This window comes from Lycorma delicatula, chromosome 3 (genome assembly GCF_047948215.1).
Source record: "Lycorma delicatula isolate Av1 chromosome 3, ASM4794821v1, whole genome shotgun sequence".
NCBI classification, from domain to species: domain Eukaryota; kingdom Metazoa; phylum Arthropoda; class Insecta; order Hemiptera; family Fulgoridae; genus Lycorma; species Lycorma delicatula.
The window spans coordinates 92,254,345-92,280,118 of record NC_134457.1 but is presented as its reverse complement, the minus strand read 5'-3'; the positions used below and the strand labels follow the sequence as shown (position 1 = coordinate 92,280,118).

Below are 25,774 nucleotides of genomic sequence, written 5' to 3'. Positions count from 1 at the left end.
TTCGTTGTTGTAGCTATACAGATATAATAAAATTTCTTTTATTATATATCTTAATAAGTAGAAGAAAAATATTGCGTAAATAAATTTTTTTTTAGAAAATATGAGTTTATAGTTTTTTTTTTGACAGCGTAGTTATTTAAAAGATGACATATGTACTCGTATTTGATATTAATACGCTCTAACTATTAACATTGTATAAATATATAGCGATTTTAATATATTGATTTAACAGTCTAGAACATCCTTAATGCACTTTTTGGACGCAAAAAGAGGATATTAATTTTTCAAGTAATAAGTAGTAAGCAGTTTTTAAGTAAATTAAAAAACTTACCGTATTTATTCGAGTACCCCTCGCCCCCGAATAAGCCCCGCACCTCGATTTTCCGGACCGAAAATTAAAAAAAAAATCGAGTATATACCGGTATTTTAAAGTGAAACAGATATGATAAAAAAAACGTAAATACGAAAATATTCAGAAAGTAAAGCATTTAATTCGTTCATTTAAATTATAATATTAATTTTACATTAGTAATTAATTACCGTAAGTACTAGTTTAGTTCAGAATCAGTAGGCCAGTAAAACGAAAAGAAAGTATCATGTTGAAAAGGATCATTTCAATATACTTTTTAATATAGGATTTTATTTTTAATTAATCACTATCACTGTCAATGTCTGTAGAAGAGTTACCGGTAGTCTCCACGTCGCTCTGCCAAAGGTGATCGTCTTCAGTATCAAGTTCATTAGATATTCCGCATTTTTTAAAAGTTTTCCTTACTAATTCCGTGGATATACCTTCCCAAGCATCTTTTATCCAATCACAAATCCGGTTAAAATCTGGGCGTTTGATTCTTCCTGTAGGCGTGAGGATTTTCCATCAGCCATCCATTTACTGTACAGTTGTTTTAATGCAGATTTGAACGGTTTATTAATGCAGACATCTAGTGCAATAGAGATGTCAATCCGTCTGGAATTATTACTTGGTCTGTCATAACGTTTTTTAAAATATCTTTCACTTTATCAGTCGTATGCCCCCGATAACTATCCATTACTAGCATACCGGTATTTTTTTATTAAGTAAATCTCCTGATCGCTTTTGCCATACACACCTGATCCAATCTAAAATTAAGGTTTCGTCCATCCAACCTGATTCCTGTGCTCTGATATAACTCCATTTACCTTACGGTAGGAAGAGTTTTTCTTTTAAAAACAATAGGAGGTAAATTTAATCCATTAGAAGTAATGCAAAGCATAACACTACACCCTTGTTTTTCCAGTGCGAATCGTAACACCTTTTTCACCTTTTTTGTTTACGGTTTTGTCAAATGGTATTTCAAAATATACGGGGGTTTGTTCAGCGTTTCCTATTTGGGAAGGCAAAATAGCCTTTATCTTTTCTAAGATTTATTATGTATTTGTGAAAATTTAATATTTTTTGTTCATAAGCGTCTGGAAGTCGTTGAGAAATGGTCGTCTTTCGTCTTATTAACAAATCATTTCGTGCAAAAAATCGTGTTATCCATCTGCGGTTTGCTTTAAAATCAACTTTATTCAACGATTTAGCGATTTCACGAGCATATGATTGACACATTTCTGTCGTGACAGCATATCCGCATTTACTTTTTTCCATAACAGTCATACAATATTTTTCTGTGTCTTTATATTTTGGTTTTAAGCCACGAAAAGCCCTTTTATTACCAGTGCCTTTCACCAAAAGTTGTTTCTTTTTACGCTAGTCTCGAATGCAGCTTTCATCTACGTCAAATTTTCTTCCTTCCGCCCGATCTCCATTTTTTCAGCCTCTTCTGTAACGCGCAGTTTTTCATTTACTGTAAAATATCGTAGACGCTGTCCTTTTGTACTCATTTTAATGTCGTTATTAAAATAAATCATCGTATTAAACTTTACAAGATAAACTAAACAGATAAAATGTACATAACCGTCCACATATGCAAACAGTACAATGACTGTGGCGAATAGACTAGACGACGATGGGTAACTGATACTGTACTGTAGTGTCATTAGAATCGGATGCAGCCTATATAGAACGAATCAGTTTTATAAAAATACCGTAACTTCGTTCCTATCGATAATATGAACAGGATGTCAATAATTAAGGATGCATTCTGTATAAGCGGCATCCGATATTGATAAACGAAAGCCTAATATTTATGTGATTGAATTTAGGTACTTCTAAGAAAACGTTTACTTTACATAAATTATCCTGGCTAAAGACTATGTTTCAAGTAAGCCCTGCACCCTTATTTTTTATCTCCAATTCCAAGAAAAAAAGTGCGGGAGTACTCGAATAAATACGGTTCTTATTGATCTGCTGACAGTTGTTTTAGGCAAAAAATAAAAAATCCTAATTTTAGTACTTTACTAACTTGGTAAACTTCTTTATATGTTATTATGCTTGTTTGCTTATTTGTAATAAAATTAAACATTTTTTATAGCACACGAAGCCGTTTTGAAGAAACATATCTACTGCAGCGCCCCATGGCGGCTTATAAACGTAAAACTAATCTAAGAATCTCCTCTGAAATGATAATTATATACTGCAAAAAACCGCATCAAGATCGGTCCAGTAGTTTTTGAAGAAAATGGTAACAGACATACACACAAACACATACACGACCCCAACCCCAACCCATACACCGTCTCCGTTCCGTCGTGAGTAAAAAAGATTTATCGTATAATTTTCTTTTCTTTTTCTCATAACATAAACACTTCCATCGTACTACATGAAGTAAATTTATCAATTAAAATAACAATAAATACAAAATAAAATAATTTAAAATTAAATAAATCAAATCGGTGAGAAGTATAACAAATCAAACACAAAGAAAAACTATAAAATAATAAATAAGTAAAACTGTGTTTTATCATTTTCTGTAAATTTGTTTTTTTTTCTATTTATAACGTGGGGCAGATTTTTCACCACCAGTGTACCACTTAATTGGGTTATCTGCAAAGATAATTAAAATATGTAAACATATAAGTTGTTATTTGACTCGGCCAATCTGATGAATAGCTACCGGCATCTCATCAAAACTTAACAATTTTTTTTTAATCCGTGATACATAATCTAGGTAATATAAGAAGGATTTTTTGTGAATAAAATAAAATTGTAACTTTTTTGGGTAAAAGTTTTTTAATTTAAAAAAAAATAACTGAGAAAGAAAGGTGTGTGTGTGTGTGTGTGTGTGTGTGTGTGTACATATATATATATATATTTTTTTAATGTATATCGTATATATCTGTTCAACCAAAGTACCAAAAGTAAGTTTTAATTTGAACTATAGTTCAGATTTCTAGGTTTAATTGAATAATTAATTCCGTAATTAGAAATCCTTGTTAAAAATTAGCCGGTTTATCACTTATACCCCATTCTTCGTATTGCTAATTTTCTTAAATCCTGTTAGCATATCCTTTCATGGTAAAAAGGTTATTGAAAAATATTGATGAGTATAGCATTTTAAGTGAGTGGCCCCTTAAGACATCGAATTTATACCTATGTTGATGGTCAGATGTGACCATCATCATGAAACGATCTTAAACCTTATGAAAGATTGAAGTTCAGATGCTGTATTTCTAGGGTTTAATAGATCTCTTTTCAATGAAAGTTTAGTGTGACTTTTGTATTATAGTCTTATTTTGTTTTGTCTTTCTTAAAATCTTGAAAACCTTTGTTTTTTAGAAGCCTCCTCCCTCTGAAACAATCTCAGTGCTAAAACTTGTAATAATCTCGATTGAAACGAAGCCAGATCCGAAATACATTTCGGTTTAATCTTACCATTTTGTATTACGGTGGGGGGGGGGGGGTATGAAGTCCCTATCCGTTTAAAGAAAAAACCGTAGTTTTTGGTTTATTTAATATTTTTACACGTAAAGTTTACTTTAAATTTAATCTGTATGTGCTTCTCTATTGTCCGCACACGGTTTTATCAATCGTCTTTAGACATTATCTTCCATAAAGGTGAAGGATCAAAGACGTAAAAAGAACCACTGACTACAGTTTTCATTTTATCAAATACATTAAAATTAACACCCTTTACCTGCTTACTCGGTTTCACCGGTATTATTGCAAACAGGTATCAAAACATAATATACCAAAATTTCAAGAATGTGAACAATTAAAGGGTGTTACACATTATGAATGCTGGTTAACAGTTATATTACCTGTCCAATCGAAGTTCATTTTTGGGGGGTGGTTAAATGGAATAAGAAACTCTAGTATTTGCAGAATAGTGAATGCTTGGTTTTTGTTAGTTTCACGATAAAGAAATGTAAAATTAAATGATGAATTTATGTACTAGCAACACTTAAACTGTAAATAACATAACATGATAATAGGACAAATTCTTCACTTTTCTACTTTTTGCAAATACAAAAAAAAAAAAAACACTACAAATAAAAATCAAATTACCTAATTTCTATATAAATACATAAAGAAATCGTTCGTACATTAATTTGTGGTGTTGTCTTATTGAACGTGCTACTTGAGAAAATTATCTGAAGTTTAAAAAATGTAAAATACTATTATAATAAAGGAAGCGTGGTCTATTTGGATGGCAAATTTAATTTAATGTTTTCAAGGAATACAAATTAATGACGTGCAAATTTAATCCTAAAACAAATTACCAGTGCCTTAAATATCTGTATTGGCTTTATAATCAGGAAACCTACTATGGGAAGTCTAACGGAACAATTATTATTTATAATTTATTCGGTTGCTTCCAGATACCTCATAGTTCTGGGTTGTTCCTCTATAAAGTTTGAAATTAACTAAAGTTTTTTAATCTCTTGAATAAGTACAATGTAAGTTGCAGGATATTTTTTAAGTTCTTCAGAAATTTATTGCTTTTATCTTTGTTCAAAATGCTTGGAGTGAGGTTTGACTTTATCCTTTGTTTGGAGTTAATTTTGTCATGCTGAGGTCCCTCTATAATTTTCCCTTATTCCTTGCTCTCCTTTATGAACGTAGGTTAGAAATTTAAAAACCAACTATGTCCATAATAAGGATACTAAGATTCATGAAAACAGTACGGACTTCTCTGATTTAGTTGTGAAAGAATGATGTAAATATTCTGTGGGGTCTGTTCCTGTTCTCTGGCTACACAGTAGCTTTATGACAGAAGTAAAAATTGGTAAAAGGGCTTCCTAATCCTTTCTAAGATGGAAACGAAATTGCAAGTCCGGGACTTCATTACTTGAGTCAAAATAAAACAAAACAGAACCCAGTATGGTGTGATTAATTCTAGGAATATCTAAACGCACCAAGTAAAATTATAAATGGATACTAAGAAAAACTTCAGGGAATGTTGCAAAACACAAATACTATGTTATATACGAGTTACATAACGCGGATCTGGAAGAAAGTGATTGTAAAAAGGTAAAATGAAACCTGAGTGAACACAGTTGAACAGAATTGCACATTTCTTTAAACTAAAATTTTCCTGGCGGAAATAGAAATTGTTGAAAATATTGTAATACAACAAGAAATTTTATATTATAAAAGTACGACGGAAAAATCTCATAGTGTATTAATTAATGAGTACTAAATTATATCAGTATTCCTGTAATAGGAGTTAATTCGTTTTTTATTTCCACAACGTTACAATATCATATTACGTCCTTATCGTTTAGATTAAGTTGCTGGACCGAATAAATCTACGAGCAATAAACATTAATATTAAGTGAATAGATTATTAAACAAACCTTTACACTTTCTATGCCATAGTTTGGTAAAAACGTTCAATTTATACTTTTACTCGTAGAAGTAGTGTACTGAACTATTTAATGACAAAAAGGAGTGTATTGTTAAATTAAGTAATCGTTAAGCATTGTATTGGTAAAAAGGAATTTATTATACTGCAGAAAACACGTTTCTAAACTTGTGCGAACACAAGTGCGAACAAACAAGTTTGGTTTCTACTACGATGTGTGTGGTAGTATCAAATTAATTATTTAAATGTCTGTTATTAAAAACATTACCCATCTAATATCTTAAAGAATAGGTTTGATCTGTGTACCGGTTTGATATCTAGTCAAGTTTTGTGGAATGTATTTCATTAAACAACTGTAAAAATATTTCACGCTGATTAGGTTAAATATCTTTTTAAATTATTTTTTATTTGGTAGGTGTCTTTGACAGTGTTTCACAAGGATGTATGTAAATTTTTCATCTTAAAATCGGATTCGCAAATTTTTGTAAATGAGGTATAGAGTTTCTATTCTAAACCCACCGGGTTGGTCTAGCGGTGAACGCGTCTTCCTACATCAGCTGATTTGGAAGTCGAGAGTTCCAGCGTTCAAGTCCTAGTAAAGTCTGTTATTTTACACGGATTTGAATACTAGATCGTGGATACCGGTGTTCTTTGGTGGTTGGGTTTCAATTAACCACACATCTCAGGAATGGTCGAATTGAGACTGTTCAAGACTATGATATCCACGATCTAGCATTCAAATCCGTTTAAAAATAACTGACTTTACTAGGGTGTACGCTGGAACTCTCGACTTCCAGATCAGCTGATTTGGGAAGACGCGTTCACTACTAGACCAATCTGGTAGGTTAGATCAAGCCCTGACTCAAGCATACTTGTTGATTGCTTGTTGATGCTGCTATCATCTTACTCCCGTCTTAAAGGATAACCAAATCACCCGGTTCGTAAAACAGTCTTCGCAAACCCTATTTCCAACTATATGAAAACCATCTACATAACACAGCACCAATCGGTTAACAACTCTCATCGTTTTTCAGCAAACGTTTTACCATTTTCTATCCAAGACAAACCCAGACGCAGTAGTATACACAGATGGGTCGAAACAGAAGGATACCGTTGGATGTGCTCTTTTGTTGTAAATGACAGAGTCTATGTGTTTGGTCTACCTGGTATTATAAGTGTTTACATTGCTGACCTGTACGCCATCAATGTAGTTTTTAAAATCATTGTCAAAATATCGTCATATCCTTATTTGTAGCGATTCGTGTAGTCCACTCCAAGCTTTAGAAGATTTGTATTCTAGACATCGTTACCGAAATTCATAATACGAGTACAGTGGCTGAGTTGAATCGTCACAACACACAATTGAGTTTCCGCTGAATCCCTAGCCGTGTTGTGGGAATCCCGGGTAACGAACCTGCGGATTCCGCTGCTAAAGACGCATGTAACCAACCGTCTTTTATCACTCGTGTTACTGCTACCGATTTTATTAATTCTATTAAACATACTCTTCGAAGTGGCAAGGTGACTGGATTGCTATAGTGGATAATAAACTCAGACACATCAAAGATACTGTGTTGCCATGGAACTCTTCAATCGGGAATAACAGTCGAGATCATGTTATTTGTCGTTTACGAATAGAGCATACTAATCTTACACACGGACACCTAATGAATCAGATAGATGTACCCATTTTTGTCGGCTACGACTGCCAAATAACAATACACCACAACCTTGTGGACTGTGTAAACTACGCGGCATTGCGTCGTAAATTTAAATTAGGAGCTAATATCCAAGATATTCTAGGAAACAATACAATGACGCTATCGAATATCTTGTTTCTTAAGACTGTGCATCTATATGCCACAATTTAATAATTATTGAAATAAGTTTTTTTGTAATAATGTATTATGTTTGTTCCGGACTATGATAACGAAAAAGCGTTTTTCGTCCTTCCAAAAAAAGTGAAATTTTTCGTGTAATCTAATGACAGTTAGGTAGTTAAGATAGTATATAATTGTGTTTAGTATCCTATCCAAATCTCCATCAATGGCTAGGTACGAAAAAACTTTTTTTTTCATTTCGCGACTCAAAGTTCCATTTCTGTTATAATTAGATTATTCCATTACATTAGAATGTCGCTTTGGTTAATTTGTCGCTTTGGAAATTTCGGTTAGGGTGGGGATAATAAGCCTAATTTTTTTTCGTCAGTTTCGTTTTGTTTGATAACTTGAGACTGGATTTACAGATTTCTATGAAATTTTGTACGGTGACTTGTAAATACGGGTAATTGATACCGTTTATTTTTGGTTACAATTAGTGGTGGGGATGGAGAGATTACGATCAACATGAACCCCGAACCTGAAAATTTTACTCAAAGAGTAGATTATTATTTTTTTACATAATTCTTTACTTCCATACTTGAATGTTTCACTTAATTTTCCGTATAAGTAGTAATCTGTCGAGGTTTAAGCTCTCGGTAGCCAGAAATAACTTTGGTGGGTATTTTCATAACGTTGTCGGCTTTTTTAAAACAATATTTACTTTTGTATACTAATTTAATATATAACTGGTTTTATTTTTGCCTCAAGGTTGAAATTGGATTTTCTTCATAACATCAAATTACTGTATTTAATAAATATGTCACTTAATGCGTTGAATGTGGGTATCCTATTTAAGATAATATTATTTTAAATTTGACGTAAATTAATAGCGTTAATAATGTCAAAACATACTTTTTAAATAAAAATATTATTACTTAAAATTAGTTTCCAACTAAAAAGCATTAAAATTAATTTTACAGCTTTTTCTTGTTTTCCTTTATAATATTTTTTGTATAATTTTCCTTTTTAAAGTTCCTTTTATGAGGAGCTGAAGTGATTAATAGTTTTATTTCACTAGCTGTCGTTTCGATATCTTCCGTTGTTATTATGATTATTTGATCTGAACCGATCGAAACAAAATTTTTTGGGGACAAATTCTACCCGATGGTATTTTTATACCGGAAAAATTTAATATAATTTTCTTTTAGGACAGACTTATTTTTTGTTTGTTTTTGGGAGAAAATGTACCTATAAATTTCTATATTCAGTACATCTACTATAGGAGGTTAGGAAATAATGATCCCTTAAAAAAAGTACGAAAAATTAATAGAGAAGTTACAAGACTGTATCCATGTGTGTTCAGTGTGTCGAAAATTCACTTTAAGTAAATCTTTTAATAAAATAATAATAAATTTAGAATTGATGTAAATAAACCTAATGAATGTAATACCGTCTTGTTTGTGAACAAGCAGCCAAGCTGGAACACTTAGACATTGGGATTATTAAAAATAAATAAAAATTATTAAAAATATGTTATGCTGACGACTTTAGAATATTTCAGATAATACTAGGGGTTATATTAGTTTTACTATGAACGTATGGTAACAATATATTGCATATTTTGTGTGCCACTCCGTTAGATTAACTATTTCCCACGTGATTAAATTTCGATACTGTGGTTTTACGATAATTAAAATCGTCTGTGATGCTATTGAACAAATCAATTCAGTCGGTCGAACGTTCTCAAAGGTCTTTTTCCTGTTTAGCCTCCGGTAATTACCGTTCAGGCATTACTTCAGAGGATGATATGTATGAGTGTAATTGAAGTGTAGTCTTGTACAGTCTCAGCTGGCCATTCCTGAGATGTGTTGTTAATTGAAACCCAACCACCAAAGAACACCGGTATCCATCTAGTATTCAAATCCTTGTAAAAATAACTGACTACTAGGACTTGAACGCTGGAACTCTCGACTTCCAAATCAGCCGATTTGCGAAGTCGCGTTCACCACTAGATTAACCCGGTGCGTTGTTCTCAAAGGTCTGTTTTTAACTTTCTCAACTGTTACATCTCCACGCTTTTTACAGAGTGATTTGAAAAGTTATGCAGATACTTTGGTAGGTCATTCTACATGTAAAATAAGAAAAAGGAAATAAACCTTCGTTAACGATTTACAGCTGACGAAAAATTTCGTCCAGATTTCATCTTCTTCAGTGAAATAAAGTCATACTGAAATTCTTGGGACTCAAAAATGTAAGCTGATTTGATGGTCTCATGTGAAATTCAATTCAATGTGACAAATTGAATAAAAATGAATCCGAGAACTGTAACTTGTGTAGTTTTTAGAAAACCGGAAAAACGCACTTTATTACGTTTGATTTGCAATAACTTTGTTAAATTGCCAATAAACAGATAAATTTGCATCTTTTTTTTGTATTTATTTATGTATATATTTTTTTGCTTAATCTCGCCACATAAGCTTGAAGCTTGTGCGTGGGAAATAAAAAACGAATTTTGTAGCGTATAAAAAAATACCACTGCCTGACCGGGTTCGAACCCACGATGTCTGCATAAAAAGTCCGAGACGCTACCACTCCGCTACGGAGAACTTTTTATTTATTTTGTAAATAAAACTTGAATTTTTGAATTGTGCTTCCGGTCATGGAAAAGTATTTAAAGTAATACTCGGGAAAAAATTTCAGTTCCTCTCATACAATTTACGAAACTATACAACTTTCTTTCATTTACGTCATAAACTCTTATCAATCTCCAATTTCTTACATTCCTTTAATAAAACAAGTGCAGAAAACTAGATATGGAAACTTAACTAACATTATAGACTTGTTTAGGTAATGTAATTTCGTGGATGAATTAATACGTCAACAAGATGTATAGCGACGTACTTCGGTGTTAAATATCAAACTTATTTAAAATTAGGCGTGCTGGAATATAGAATTTGTGGGTGTTTTGTTATGTAAATGATGGGATTTGCACTTATTAATGTAAAGAATTATTTTTATTTTTACGGTTTGTTCCTGCAATCTTATTATATAGATGTTAAGACTACGAAATCAGTTATCTTATTGTTTTAATTTTTTTTTAACGCCTGGGCAATTTATTCATTTTTATAAAATATGTTAAATTGTTCTGCCAAGCCGTAATAGCATGTCATTAGTAACACTACATAATTATTTTTTTTACTTTTTACGTGGAGATTTTTTTTTTTACAGAACGTTTCTTTTTTTGAAAGAAAACTATTTATCTTTTTTATTTATATATTCTGCCACGTAACTGCATTATTTAAATGAACTATACTGATTGTATTCTAGGGAAAATAATTAGTTTTGTTTTCTGTATTCAGAAAGTAAGCGTATGCAGAATCCATTGGTTAACATGTTCAACCATTTACTTGATAATTCTTTAAAGGAGTAACCAATTTTCATAACATTTTATTTACTACTTACGTATTATTGTTAGTTTTTCATTTATTATTTATTCGTTTCAAAAACTACTGGCTCACGCTAATTACAAAAGAAATGATATGAATTCGTTTAGGATTTACTGAGTTTTAACAAGCAGTGTTTTATTTATTCTATGCCAATGCCAAGGTCATTTCTTACTTCCATGTACGAAGTAAAGGAAGTATTGTGTTCGCCAAAAATCTCAGATGTCAGATTTCAATGGTCAAAATAACCATTTTGACCATCCCTGACTCCATTTTGACTATTTCGGCGTGACGTCTGTCCATACGTACGTATCTCGCATAACTCAAAAATTGTTAGCCGTATGATGTTGAAATTTTGGATTTAGGACTAAGTGTCCAGAAAAGTCCAAAATTCAAAAAATTGGATTTTTGGACTTTTTCTTAACTGCAGTAATAAGCCCTTATTGAGAGCGTTTCAATATATATCATAAGTGGTACTTATTTTCATTGGTTCCAGATTTATAGCCAAATGAAATTTTAATTAATGAAATATTTGGATCTTACATGGGGAAGGCACATCGGTTCTTCATTTCGGGTTTTTTTTTAATTTAAATATATTGATTTATTAATAATTATTAACCCGTGATTGTAAAAAAAACGTGATTGTAAAATAAATTAGTAATTCAATAATAATATCAATAAAAAAAATAATAAAAAAATCAGAAGTTATTAGTGAAATGAAATTTTATGTACTTTTAAAAATGTGTATATTTAATTTAATAGGCATTATTACGTATGTGTATATGTAATAGATTTGGTGAAACATCTGATTATTTAATATTAATTGAAATTTATAATTTAGAATCGTATTATTTTTGGATTTTCTAATTTAATTTTATTTAATTATTCTGGAATTTCAGTTTAATTTTATCTACATTTAAGTTAACTACAGAGTGATTGAAAAATAGACCCTCACAAGAACAACATATACACTGAGGCATAATACTCGATCTTTAATAAGTTGCAAAAAATTCTTATCTTTTAGTTCATTATTCCTCTGATATTGTCGGACAATATTCTCCCTAAATCGGAGTTCATCATCATTTCGTTTATTTGTTTTTTGTTGCCAATCATTTATCGCTCTTTTGGTTTGATATAATTTTTCTGATCTTAATTTGTGTACACGTTGTCTAGTTTTCAAATTTTCTCTTTTTATATTCATCATCCTCTCTTAATCTTTTTTTTCTTTCTTTGGTTTTAACATTTTCTTTCTCTTTGTATTTATAATCTTCTCTTAATCTTTTTATTATTTCTTTAGTTTTAACTTTTCATGTTTATATATATATATATATATATATATATATATCATCTTCTCTTAATATTTTTATTCTTTCTTTGGTTTTAACATCTTCCTCTTTATATTTATCATCTCTTATTTTTTTTATTCTTACCATGTTCTTAACATTTTCTTCCTTTTCATATTCATCTTCTTGTCGTTTTTTTGAGATATATTTCTTCATGTAATCTTTCTTTTTTCTGTCTTTCTTTTTGATTATTCACTAAATAATCCAATAATAAAAACTGAATATTTTACACCGTAAGGTAGACATTAATATTTCTAACCAGTACACAGGGTTCACTCAACGGAATCGTTTAATTATTATTAACTTTTATTTATACGACATACCAGAAATCTGAAACTTTTGTTAATCAGCAACTGACGAAGATACGAATAATACTGATCTAGTAATACGAATAATAAAGGGACTTTTACTCTGTCCTAATATTTCATGTAAGATTGTTGGATTAATAATTGTATAAATATTTGATGTTAATAAAAACTAAAATTTCAGCAATTGTGTAACTGTCCACTTTATTAAAGAATTGGCAACAAAAAATGAAGTGCAACAAAAAATGTGTATATGTAATTTAATATGCGTACAAAGAAGTTATGTGGTGTCCACATCAGATTTTTAAACATATTTTTTGTCAGAATTAAATCTCAGATATTATATAATATTTCATTTAAAAAATGCTGGGGAGGGAGAATATGCATTGTTAAAAGTTATTCATGTAATACCTTTTTTTTTTGGAACGATTAGAAATCCATTTAATTTTACGTTGTGTGCGAGTTGAACTTTTTTCACGGATTCTGTGAATTATTTTGATTAATAATCAAATGATTTATTTTTTATTCGAATATTCACATTTTGGTTGAAGAAAAGCGGATTCGTATTTTAAAATGTATGTAACACTGATGAAAATATTGGTTTTTTTTTCTTAAAAAGTCAAAGCATGTTCTATAACTTGATAAAGCTTCTCAGTGTCAGTAGATAGCAAATTGCATCCTACATTAGTTTTATTTAATTGCTGCTTAATGATATTATTTTTCTCTTTTATCTAAGTTAAACGCTTTCACAGAAATCTCTGGTACGTTAGAACGTATGGAAAAAATAGATATATGTTTACCCGTTCTGTCATTTATATAAAGTTCCTCTATATTTTAATTTATAAAATATGTTTTTAATTCATTGTTTGCTTTCAGTAGGTTGTAAAAGAAGTAAATATCTCTGAGAAAGCGCATAATACAGAGAAAAAATTAATCATCATGTAGCTGATAATATCTTTAAATAACATAATTAAAAAGTTCTGTATTTATATCGCTATATTTTCCCAAGCGAACCAAGAAATTTTTTTCTGAAGTTTTATTTTGTACTACAAAATAAGAAAATAAATAAGTAAGTAATCTATATTATTTTATTTTAGAATTTTAATTTGGATTTAATCAATTTTAATTTTTTTGTGGTGCTGGATATCTTCGGTTTTGATGAAACATAATTCTTCAATTTGATGAATGCGACTGGAAATCTTAACTTGTTTGGTGTACGTTGTTGATAATTATGTGCGAAAGCGAATATAAAGGAAGGAAGAATGAAATAAAGAACTCGTGCTCGTTGTCTGGTTACTGTCTCCCCTAATCGCAATCGAGACGGCGAGCCTTTAAGGTACCTTGTTGCAGCCGTCGCTTCTGCTGCTGCTGCTGCCTAGCCGCCCTTTAAAAGTCCCAACGGTGTCTTTTCTGCCATTTAAATAGTCTTTTCTTTGCACAACCAGATGACTTGAAAGGGGAATATTCTTATTGAATATATTGCACCCCATTTTCATGACACCCCAACCCCCTTTTTACGAGTAAACTATATCTCTTTCTCTTTCTAAACTTCATTCATCTTATTCTTTCCCTTTTATATTGTAAAAAGTACACTTACCCTCGTTTTCTTTTACCGTAATACTTAAATGCTATGCCGCACTAACTCTGCATGCACTGCTATTTGATTGTACTGTACAGTCTTTTAAAATTAAATACGGTAGATGAAATAAATGTATTTTCTACGGAAGCAATTATATTATTTAGTTGAATGTATATAATCGTGAAAATAAATTTTCAAATTTTTGATCGTATCGAGATTTCCTATCATTTGTAATATTATTCCTATAATTTAACGTGTAGCTTTTTTGTAGATTTTCGCCATTTTATTCCTTTCCATTCACTTCGTATTAAAAATTTTCTTAATTATAAATAAATTGAAATAATTTTCTAGTACACTTCAAGTATTTTTGTAGAATGGATGATTATAAAGGTCACAGGATGGAGACGTTGTAATAATTATTCTTCTTATTAACTTTATTTTATTACTTTTTCTTGCTATTCCATTACTATAAGTTATTAATCTATTCTGTTAAATAAAGAATGTACGCAAGGTTTACGTTTCACAGAAATATTATCCATTTTATTATTATGTATAATAGTCTTTGATGTTAATTTACTAATTTACGTAAGTGTAATGAGAAAATTGTAAGACTGTTCGGAAAACATAATGCGATAATCATTTATTGGAGTGTTAATAACGTGGATATATATTACCAATTCATTATACGGAAGAGTTGGCGAAAGAATGATAGGTTAATCTCAATACACTAATACTATTTTATTTATTATTTATTTATTTAAAAAATACTAGCCAATCAGATTGTTTCGCTTGGTCTTCACGTCTAGAAATGAGGCTCCGTCCCCTGGATCTCCTCTGTATTCGTTATCCTCATGGTTGTGAAAATAATACTGATAAATTACAATTAAAGTATACAGACTACAAATACCGGAAAAAGATACTAAACACACACTTTTGTGTGTGTTTTTGACGAGGAAAAATCACAACTTCACCCCAAGGGAGGCTAGGGCCTCGATCTATGGCTTAAAACCTTTCCTGGGATAACACAACTGTATCCTAAAAATTTGAAGTCACCGGTCCATTGGCTTTTGTGTGATGCTGTTGCAAATGGACCGACAAATTTTTCATGGACTGCTACAAAATTTCTTATTTATTTATTAGGTAAAACTAAAATTATAAAACTACGAGTATATATGATTATAATTATTAAAAACGTATTTTTTTCTAGCTCATCCAGTCGAGCAGTTAATGCAGACGGGCATATTAGTTTCAACGATAGTTTTCTGTATCTATATTCTAATTTATTTTATACTGCATCAAAAAATATAACTAAAGTTCTGTTGATGTTTGTCCATAAAAATGTACGTTTTAAACTTGATATAATAAGCTTAATAATTAATACTAATTTTTGTATGAATTAAAATTATTTTTTTTTATCTACAAGATTTGTTACATTTTGTAAATTACGTACGTATGATACGCGTTTGGTTTTATGGAGGTTTACTCTTAATTTAATCATAATTACATATTAATAATTAGTAGTTTTCTTCACAGTTTAGGAGATTAAACTTTTTTATTTAAATAAGATTTATTATTAAATCATCTATTGTTCTAGTTATATTTTATAATACACGTATACAGATATACAAGTACTGCACTTTCGCTTATACTTTGTATATAATTTTAATTTTTAGTTAATAATTGAATGATATATAATGTATTGAGTTTAGGCGTGCAATTGACTGGAAATAAATTGTTTGACAATTTAAAAAAAATTATTCGTATTTATATATCGGATTCAATCAATTTTAATTGATACAAAAGTGTATTCTGTAGGATTTAATTTGCAATATTTTGTAAACTTTTTCACGTGGATCATTTATAAAATTAAAATGTATGCGATATTTTTATTTCCTTGTACGAAGTAATGGAATTATTGTGATCGCGAAAAATTTCAGTTTTTAGATTTGAACAGAAATATCCATTTTGACCATCCCTGAATGCATTTTGACTAGTTTCTGCATGACGTCTGTACGTACGTACGTATGTATGTATCCCGCGTAACTCAAAAACAATTATCCGTAGCATGTTGAAATCTTGAATTTAAAACTGTTGTAACATCTAGTTGTGCACCTCCCCTTTTGATAGAAATCGACTGAACCAAAATTGTCCAACAATGGCCAAAATCCAAAAAAAAATTGAATTTTGGGCTTTTTCTTAACTGCAGTAATAAGCCCTCATTCAGAACTTTTCAACAATTTACATAAGTGGTATTTATTTTCATTGGTTCCAGAATTATAGCCAGATAAAATTTTAATTAATGAAACATTTGAATCAAGGGGAACTTTTACATCGGTTCAAATCAGACTTCATCTCCTTTTTTTTAACTTTTTTTTAAATTTAAATATATTGATTTATTAGTAATTGTTAAACTCTGTAAAAAAAACTTTTACAATAAATAATTCAATAATAACAATAAAAAAAAATATGAAAAAATATCAGAAGTTATTAATGAAATAAAATTTTATGTACTTTTAATTTGTTAAAAATATGTATATGTAATTTTAATAGGCGTACAAGGTAGTCATGTGGTGCCCACATCAGATTTTTTGACCGTAAATTCAAAAAAGTAAAAGATTCTGATCGTTTGTATTATATAGGCAGACTGATGTAAAACCTGTTATCTGATTACAGATTACGACTGCAGTTTGCAGATAATTTAGAAAAGTAAATATTTTAATCTACCTTTGTGTTTATATTTATGAATGTACAATCTTTGCTAAAAAGACTAGTCACTTGTTCTTAAAAAATAACACGTTCGCTTCTATTAAACCCGACAACGGAACCCTTTTCGTATAATTTAGCACAATTCTTTGGCTTAAGAGAAAGGCGTTATTTATGCTTCTATTACCGTTTTAATAAATGATAGAAAATTAAAAAAAAATCTTTCCATCAATCTAAAATTTACTTAAAAACTTTTCTTTTACAGAAAAAATATTACTCTTTTGATGACAAACAATGATGATATTAATTTCAAAGAATCCTTGATTTTTAAATTAACTGCATCTCAACAACCTGAAAAACAACTGCATCCCGTTCAACGTATATATAAATATATGCTCAAACTCGGTAAATGTTTTCTACGAATAAGCTTGGGGGCCTTGATTTGTTGAACAACTACAAAGTATAAAAAACGTGCAGAGTTTAAACCTTAATAATAATAGAATTGAAGAAGTGTTTTATTTTGTCCTTATAAGATTTTTATTCTGAGTTAGATACAGAAAATGAACTCGGCAATGTTTTAGGTTTCGAATATTTTTATCGTTGATTAACTATTACGACGAGAATTTGGCTCATTTTTTCATGAATTTTTTTGGTGGGATTTAAATACTTTTTGTTTTGACCTTTTTCTTTATCGTAAGCTAAGATGTGTTTTGGTTCTAACTTAGACATTTTAAGTTCTAATTCACGAACGTCCGTGTTGGCCTTGAAGACGTAAATATAAATAAAATACGGGTCGAATTGAGAACTACTTAATTTATTTTCTTTTAAATTATTTTAACCATTTTTTTTATCGGAATAAAACAAACGTGAATTATATAACTAATCGAAAACAGTTATTTTGTTATAAATCGAGAATTAAAATATATGCATTAGGTAAAGATTTAAATCAAAATCATTAAGATTGCACCTACTTAATTTTAAAATGCAAGTAAATTTATTACAAAATAGTACTTAGATATGCTAAATTCGGAAATATATATTAAAGAAAAAAAATATATTAATAAATTGTATATGTCAAAAATTATTGTTTGGAAAATGTCGTTGTTTATAGTGGTTAGTGGTCGTAGAAACGAGTGTACTAAGACAAGGAGGGAAACCGATACAACTTTCCTCATTCTTTATATTCTTTCTCTCTCTTTCTTTTTCTTTCTCTACGCTGCACCCTTAGGGAAGTCTGGCCCTCCATAACGAACTCTTAAGGGGAGAGCTTTCTTCTAACTGGCCTATATGAAAATATAGATTCTTAAATCACCGTAAACATAATTTTATACTGATGAAAGCATTGAGATGTTTTCTTGTTTTTGGTTAGAAAATCAGTTTAGTCATACGTGAGATTGATTACCACAATAGCACTATTTCAGCGTTGCAAGGATTTTCTGTAAATGTAGATTAAATATAATAAAAAATTAATTTGAACTAGTATTCTTGTCTTATGTATATATATATAATTCATCATTAACAAATGTTATTTTTTAAATTATATCTTATTTCAAATATCTTGTACAGACTTGTCTCATTATTGAACTTAGAAATTTATTGTTACTCATTTTGAAAAATCAGAAGATTTCTATAAATTCACTTTATAAATAAATACTATATTCATATCATAAACATAAATTATATATTGTATTCTGCAATATAATATTTTATTATATTGTAGATCACGTCAGGAATTATGGTTTACAATTCTACAGATGATAATAATAACGATCGCTCTAGAAAAGATCAAGTACTTTCATCAGAACAGAATTAAAAAGTACAAAATTATATATCTGTTATATAAATGCGAAAGTTTACATGTTTGTTTGTTTGCAACAACATCATGCGAGAACCAACCGACCGATTGCTTTCAAATTTTCAGGATATATTAATGTTAACCCAGGGAAGGTTTTAAGTCATAGATCGAGGCCCTAGCCCCCTCGGAGGTGAAATTATGAATTAAAGGTATTCATTAAATAAATAAAAAATTCAACTTTTTAATCCATAATTATATTTCTGTCACCATGGCTTGTGAATATCTAAAAATCGATTTCTATCGAAATCGATTTTTTCGAAATTCAACCTTGAAAGGGGTGAAGAATGGTAAAAACATTTTGAACAGTGATTGCAAATTTTTCTCATTTTCGACTAGTAAACGAGTTATCAGTAGATCTGGGTTAGCGAATACTCATCAGATAAATATCTAAAAAACCATTTTCGGGATTGTTTGAATTTGATTTTTAAGGGATGCGAAGTTGTACGACACGGCGGCTCAACAACACAGCCACTGCCACCGTTACTGTATGTGCAGGCGACTGGCTGCACCTGCCTCCGGTTACTGTTTAAAAAACATAAAATTAAAAAAAATACTAAAAAAAAAGAGAAACGAACGGTCACCTCCTAGTGACCATACTAGAAGATGGAGGCCGACTATTTTGAAACCCGGATTCTTTGGATCACTCAAAGTTTCGGATAACTGATTCTGTACTGACCATACTGTACTGATCTTGTACTGGTGCTCTAAAGAAATCCAAAAAATTAAAAAAAAAATTAACATACTTTATTTTTTATTTATCATTATTTTCGTAAGCACGAGTTTAATGAATACATGAGGTCCAGGAGCAGAGTATCTGAATGGGAAGGACGGGCCTGACTTGTTAAATATTCCCTGACCGCGACGGGAAAAGCAAGTCACCATACAGTATATGTATATATATATATATATATATATATATATATATATATATATATATATATACATAAAGTAATATTGTTTTTTGTAAAAGGAAATTTTTTAAGTTAACTTTAGATAAATTAATAAGATGCTTTCATAAAATGTAACGAGGTAAGATTTTTCTCATAGTCCAAAGAAACGGTGATTCAAAGAATATAAGTAGATTTTCTGTCGATTTTTAATCTTGTGTATTTATATGAAACCCTTGAATATTAGTTAGTTACTAGTTTATATTATAACTTTATTTTTAAGATATTTTGTAATTACTGGAAATAAATCCCTTCTGTTAGATTTATTTATTATTGCCCAAAAGGGTAATAATCATGAGTTAAAAAGTTTAAGTCAGGTTTTAAGAAAAAAAATGTGTTCGTTAAAAATAGTTTTATTAAAATCAACTTTTTACAAGTCGGATTACAATTTACTGTCAAAACAAAAACAAGTGGGATGTTAAAATTTTAAAAAGCGACTTCTCTAAAAAGCGAAACTACGTTGATTTTTACTAAATTACGTCGACATTTATCGAAAAAGATAAGTAAATGTTTTATTCAAATCATGGTTTTTTTTAGAATAATATAATTATACATTATATTGATCAGGAATGTCAGGAATGAGTAGGGGTGTAGAATAAAAAGGAACTTCTTCAGTATACACTTTGAAGGATTTAAGAAAATTATAGAAAAATAAAGCAGCGCCACAAAATAAAAAATTAACAGTAAAAAAGTTGTTTAAGTCATTTTATTGTATAAAAATAACAAAAAAAAAAAGTGATATAATATGTAAAGGTATGCAATAGAATAATTTATTACAAAATAAAATTAGTATTATTTGAAAACTTATCAAAAGAATTGCATTAATTTTGTTAAATAGAATACGATTTTAATTAATTCAGTTTTAAATAAACAGGTGGATATAGTTTTTATAAAATTATCGAATTGGTCTTCGGTAATTTATAAAAAAAATGGCAAAGGAAACCATAAGACCCATTCTCCAGTTGGCAAATGAATCTTTTATCAATTATTCATGAATATTCATTGTCTCCCAATATATTAGACGTGCCAGTTATGTCCTGACTCAAAATGCCTTTACAGAAAGGTATGGTGCGAATGCACTAAACAAGTCCTCCATCAAGCGGCTTTACGACAAGTTCCAAGAGACAGGGATGCGGCAGAAGCAACCGGTAGTGTTAACACCAGAAAAGTTGATAGACGTACGAGCTGCATATTCTGTTAGTCTCAAGAAGTCTGCGCGACGCCTACCTAGCCGGTCTGGTCTTTCCAGAAGGCAGATGCCACACGGTATCGCGCAAGTGTTTAAAGATGTATCCTAACAGAATTCGTGTTGTTCACGAGTTTTTATGCAGACACTGGAAAACGTGTATGTTTTTGTCAGCGCTTCATGTCATCTGTAACGCCAGACATGGAAGAACTCGACGATGGTTTCGGTCTGACGAGGCACGGTTCCATCTTGATGGTTACGTGAATACACAGAATTTACACATTTGGTGTACTGATAATCCACATCCGTTGCACGGATAAAAAGCGGGAGTTTGGCGTGCAATGTCGCGTAAGCGAATCTTCGTGACATTCTTTCATGGCACGGTGAACAGTGGGTGCTACATACATACAGATGGTGCAACAATTTGTCAAAACTATACCTGCAGACCGGCTAGTGTACACGTGCTTTCGCAGGACAATGCTACAGCTTATACAGCCAACAACACTATGACTTTCTTGGATCGTTTTTTTCATGGACAAGTGATTTCGAAGGGGTTGTGGCCCCCTCGGTTTTCTGATTTATCTCCTTCTGACTTTTTCTTGTGGGAATACCTTAAATGGGAATACTTATGCTGCTTAAAAACTCATCCTCACACCGTCCCCGAATTACAGAACGAAATTGAACGATGTGTATCTACAATTCCTTAACAAACGTTAAAACATGCGTTTAGAGCATGCAATGTAGTATTCAATTATGTGAATCGCATAATGGAACTGCTTTTTTAACAACTACTGTAACTTAATCATTTTCCTATAAGGCTGTGTCACTTTTTGAACACTTTGTAAGTTACAAAGAACCAATCTGCTATTCGGAAATAAATAAAGCTGTCATTTTAAGAAAACTGACAACCTATGAGTCGATATTTAAACCAGTTAAGAAGTATGGCATCCAAATATGGGATTACACCTGCTAATTCCAAAATTTAAATAATTAGGCAACGTCCTACGTAAGCGACAAGAGCGACGCGATAGGAACAAACGTTAGTTTCTTTATGGAAGTGTCCTACGTGAGCGACCGGAGCGCCAAGAGCGAAGCGATCAAAAATTTTGTTCCGGTCGCTCAAGTCGCCTAAACAGTTTGCTTTCAGAAGTTGAACGATATACATCGGTACACGGACTTCGTGAATTTAGTTGTGTATTAGATTTTTAATTGTAAATTTTCGCTATGTCTGATTTCACTGAGCTTCTTATCTGTGAAGTGCAAAGAAGATCAATCTTATGGAACGTGAAAGATAACAACTACCATAACAGGAAAATTACCGACAAACTTTGGAATGAAGTTGCCGCTGCTCTAAACGAAACAAGTGAGTATATTATTTTATTAAAAAAACATAACTTTTTAATGAAACTTTTACTGAATTAATATTTTAAGTACTTTTTGGACCAGTGTCTTTCCCTTTTCCAATCAAGCTATAAGTGAGCTTTTCTTTGAAATTCTAAATAAAACCTAGATAGAAGCATTTTGTTTTGTTTTTAAAACAGACCTTTTTTTGAAGAATTCTATTTATTCTCGCTCAAGAATAAAAAAAAATATGGACTTCATGCCCTGCAACACGGAATGTATTTTTTATTCGTGTACCTGTTTGCAGTACGGTGATTTTTTCTTTATATAAATTAAAATTTGTTTATACGTGCTACAAGCGCATGAAATGTTAAAACAATAATGTACCACGACCAGGACGTAAATGAATCGCGCTGTTCGGCTTTAATTACCGCTGCGTACAATTGTATACTGTTGTACGCAAATGTATCACAAGACAGATAAATATAATTATTATTTCATTGAATTGAACGTCATTATCTAAATAATAGAAATACAAAGAAAGTAATGAGAAGAGGAGAAAGGCAATTAAATTAAAAATTCCAAATACAAATTTATGAAAGATTAATTAATGTATTAATGTAACAATATCTTGTGTAAATCTTTAGTAATTTTTTATGAATTTAAAATAATCATCATAAAATATTATAAAATATAATTACAAATAAAATAGTAATTGATGTATATAAAATTTGTTAAACACATAAAGATTTTAGCCTATACTGTAATATTAGCTTATTATAATATAGAGTGTTCCTTGAAGTAATTTGCGAAAGTTGTTCGGATGATTGCTCTCTCTGAAACTGCATTCCTCGTTTTACTTCTATATTTATGAACCTCGCGATCAACATTGGGTGGTTCTTGTACATCTGTTAATGTTTCAGCTCTTTCCAAATCTTTAATGACGTTATGCAGCAAAGTAATTGCCTTAACAATATACTGCGTTATCAACATTTGTTTCAATCGCTTTCCCCAGCGCGTTCAATTTCGAATATATAGCTCCATAAGAGCACTCCACAACCATCCTTGCCTTTGATAACCTGTAATTAAATGTCGCGTTTCCAGCACTTTCCCTCAGTTTTGCTAATGCGAACGGTCTCATTAAATACTCAAGCGATGGAAAACCCATGTCCCCCTAGAATGACGAAAGGTGCTTTAGTTGAGCTTCCCGGTAACAATTTAGCTTTCGGAAGTTTAATACCCTTATTTTCAATACACTGACGTAGTGAGCTGTAATCAAATACCCCAGCGTCATTTTATTTTCCAAAAGAACCTAGATTAACCGTGATAAATTTATAGTTAGCATCAGTAAGTGTCAGGAGAACGATAGAATAAAAACTGTGATGGCAATAATACATAGAACCTGATTTTCGAGGACGTATTATCCTCACACGCTTCAGGTCAATAGCACCTGCACAATTGGGAAACTGCAACTTTTCCCAAAACTCCTTGGCGATGACTTCAAGTCTTCTGTTGTGGGTGGCGGCATTTGTTCACGTACCAATTTCTTCCAAATCGCTTTGCACACCTCAATTACTATTACTGCCACTTAACTTTTAGAAATTCGAAATGAGAAGGCCATCTCAGACCTGTTTTTAAGTACCTGGAACAGATAAAAATGTTTAATTTTTCTAAAAATCATGTTATTTAAGAATAAATATTTAAATGTAGTAATATATTAGCGACTAACGAAAAATGTTTTCTTTCTTTGTTTCAGAGGATAACGTAAAAAATAAATGGAAAAATTTGAAGGACAGTTTTCGTAGGGAGTTGAAGAAGATCCCGAAGTACAAAACGGGAAATGATAGAGACGGGGCTGCAAACTACACCGGTACATGGCCGTTCTTTGAACTGATACTGTTCCTTAAAAGCATTATGACTCCCAGGGCTACGGATTCAAACATCCCGATAAATTACATCATAGATACGGCCGCCAATAATCAAGAAAAACAGAATTCTGACGAAAGCGATAATGATGAAACAGAACGCTGTATTGATGATGAGCTCCAAAATGAAAATGACGTAAGCCAAACTGCAGTTAAGGAGTCATCTACTAGCGCTACAGAAAATTCAGCACATTCGTTAGTTTCGCGGAAGAAGCAAAAGGTTGGTGCTGCAAATAAATTCAAAGCCGATTTTTTGGCTCTAGAATCCAAAAAAACTATCTTTGTTGGCCAAAGAATCAAATAGCGAGGATGACGATGATGTGCAATTCTTCAAGTCATTGATCCCGTATGTTAAAAAACTGCCATCTATTAATAAACGTTTGTTTCGCAGTAAAATTCAAAACATCCTCGTAGAAGAGATAACAAAGCTCGACAGTGTTTCATCTGGTTGCACCTTCACCTGGTTCAAGCTCATCACACTCAATAACTCCCCCTAGTACAACCACTATGCACGGGGAAACGTTGCACTTGCAACATTGACACAACAAGAATTTAACCAGGAAATAGTCAACTACTATTCGCAAGGTTGTTACTTCACAAACCCTAAAGACATGCAATAGTTAACATTTATTTTCAAAATTCAGTTACATAGTTATTTAATTTTCTACATAAAACTTTATTATTTCAATAAATAAAGAAATAATATTATAATTTAAATAAATAAATAAAGTTCTGGTTACTTTGTAAACGATTAAATAATTAGTTTATTGTCTCACCACACCGGCTATAAAATATTCATTAATTTTTATAGTTTAATTCACGACTTTCTTCAGTGCAAATACCAATTACGTGTTACGTTATGAATTATGCACTACCAATTTGTAATACCAAGTCGTTATCATTATTGCACGTTTAATGTTGTCGTTGTTAATTTGTTGTACTTTTAATAAATATTTCAGATTTGCTATATCGCATTATGTATTATTTGTCCTTAACAGTAATTATTTCAATATTGAATGAAGTTATAGATTTTCATCGGAGCGTTTGTGAACTGTAGTGCTATATTAAGTACTAAAAATATATTTAAAAGATGCATTACCTGAGAGTTACTAGAAGACGCTCCTCGACTGAAATTGGTTGTTGGAAGTTTGTCACCTTGAGCTGAAATTCGTTTCGTACAGCATCAACTATGTAAAAAAAAGTAGTAGGTAGCATTTCTGTATATTTCTGAAAGGACTCTGGTCCATTAGAGTTATTTGTGAGTTTTTTAAATAAATGATGGAACTCTCCATATAATGGCCTCTCCAAATAGACATCGTCGATCGCGTTTCTAAATTCACTTACAAATAAATACTTGTAATACCAGCTTTCATACAACATGACCTTACGGCAAGTAGACATTGTGCGCACTATTTTGAATCGACTAACATCGGATCGCTTTGTCGCTAGTCGCGCGTACGTAGGACAGGGCCACCACAAATCGCTCGCACCGCTCAGATGGCCTGTGGGATCGCGTCGCCTACATAGGACCCCGCGTTACTGACATGACATTTTTCGTTTCTAGTTAAACATACTCGGGTAAAATTTTTACAAAACATGAA

At 31.0% G+C, this 25,774-nt stretch overlaps 1 pseudogene; it reads left to right on the top strand.

Annotated features, from left to right (window-relative positions):
* The first annotated feature begins 22,131 nt into the window (after positions 1-22,131).
* Positions 22,132-24,772, top strand: LOC142321168 (uncharacterized; annotated as a pseudogene).
* Positions 24,773-25,774: the final 1,002 nt, after the last annotated feature.